A 1,826-nucleotide genomic window follows, 5' to 3' on the forward strand; every position below is an offset into this window, starting at 1 on the left:
TCTCTATATATTCTCTCTTTTCTGCCTGTGGTTAGTTTTTTGATAGTTTTTCTCTTTATGTTGCTTGTCTATTAATTTTATTTAGAAGTACAGTAATTTCTGTGGTTGAATGATGTCCCAATAAAAGGGGTTTTTAAATCTCAAATCTCTCTCTCTCTCATCCACATGTCACAAGGTGTTAGCCGGGGCAGGTCACATGACCCCGAAGTGGCCCACGGTTCGAAGCAGCGTCTCTCTGTTTCTCTGTGATCGCAGCTGAGAGATGGCGAAGGGTTTATGGCGGCCTGCAGTCAGCCCTGGGGTGGATACCGCCGCCATCTCTGTGGCAGTGTTTCTCCTCTCTGCTCCCCAGCCCTGAAATGTGCACGGAGCTCACGCACCTGGCTTGTTTCCCATAAGCCTTTGCTTTGTTTCATATCGTTTTCAGCTGCATGTGGGTGCAGGCAAGAGAAACTTCAAATCGAAATGGATTACAGTCTTATTTCAGCGCTTTGGATTAAAAACAGAGGTGCGCATATCATCAATATACCTTCAATAACATTCGATACATTTCGGAATTTTCTGCACCCAAAGCCAAATATTTTCGGCATGTTGTCCTCCTCACTGAAGAGTTTGGTGTGTCGGACTTGTCAGCACGTTTCGCCGATCTCACCAACGAAGGCAAAATACTGGAATGTTTGAAACTTTCGGCCTCGTCTGAATGAAAAACATTGAGTGTGGATCCTTTCTGAACGGCAAACGAATGTGTCCGCTCTGTACTTTTCCACTCAACGTTTTCTGGTGTTTATTCGCAGGGAAAGCGTTATACCACAGAGCTCTCTTAGCATTCTAATGCCCGGGGGGTGGGGGCACCTGGCATTGTGACATCATAGAAGAGGAGGGGGGTTAATAAAAACATGGAGGAGTGACTGTGCACTGTAAGCACACTCAACGACAGTCGTTGGTTTTGGTAATTAGCTAGGGAGGGTCCCGAATCTCCTCTCGCAAATAGTTATTTTGGCAGGCCCCAATTAAATCAAACATCTGATTAAACTTACCACATCAAGTGTATGGGACAGAGAGACATGGCTGATAGTCTTTCCCTATTGTCTTTTTTTTGGCCACATGGGTGTAGAATGTTTCATTTGGAGAGTGTGTGTGCATCTGTGTGTGTGTCCTATTGGGAGCGTTAATTGGTTGAGGTGTTACGAACAGGCCTGGGAGCTTGGCGGGGATGGAGGGGGGGCGGGGGGGGGAGTGGGGGTGAAGTGGGAGGGGTTGATGGGAACTGGGTGCTGTTTTCTCTGGAAAGCGACAGCCCCAGGGTCCAGTAGCCAGCTGTCTGCCATCAGCCCCGTCTCCCAGCGTTGAGCCGTAATGGCCGCTGGTAACGGGGCGCGTGGCATAATGGCTGACTCAGTCTGGCTGGGGAAACTGAGGCCTAACGGCAGGCGCTGTGCGCACGGCCTCGCTGAAGCCTGACGGGGATGGACTAGCGCGCTGCGCGTGGGGCGTAACGCGCTCGCTCTTCCTGGAGGAGGAGCGTAGCGAAAGGTTTGGAGGTGCGCGCATGCTAACGCGCGGGCGTGAAGCCGGTGTTGTGTGTGAGCATATAACTGCATTAACGCATGTGTGTACGTGTATGAGAGAGGGAGGGAAGTAGGGAGGTAGAGAAAATGTGAGGGAAAGAAAGAGAAGGAGAGAAAATGTGTGTGAGAGAGAGAGAGAAAGTATTTGTGCGTGCGTGCTAATGTGCAGGTGTGCAATTGGTGTTGTGCGTGAGTGTGTAATTGAATAAATGCATGTGTATGCGTATAAGAATCAGAGAGGGAAAGAAAAAGAAAGAG

At 49.3% G+C, this 1,826-nt stretch overlaps 1 long non-coding RNA gene across 1 annotated transcript in view; it reads left to right on the forward strand.

Annotated features, from left to right (window-relative positions):
• LOC135262438 (uncharacterized) overlaps positions 1–1,070 on the forward strand; it is a 12,453-nt gene extending 11,383 nt beyond the window's left edge. Inside the window, exon 2 of the long non-coding RNA XR_010332233.1 lies at positions 176–1,070. This is a non-coding gene — a long non-coding RNA (uncharacterized LOC135262438). The remainder of the gene's footprint in view (positions 1–175) is intronic.
• Positions 1,071–1,826: the final 756 nt, after the last annotated feature.

The sequence above is a fragment of the Anguilla rostrata genome, chromosome 9, assembly GCF_018555375.3.
Source record: "Anguilla rostrata isolate EN2019 chromosome 9, ASM1855537v3, whole genome shotgun sequence".
NCBI lineage: Eukaryota > Metazoa > Chordata > Actinopteri > Anguilliformes > Anguillidae > Anguilla > Anguilla rostrata.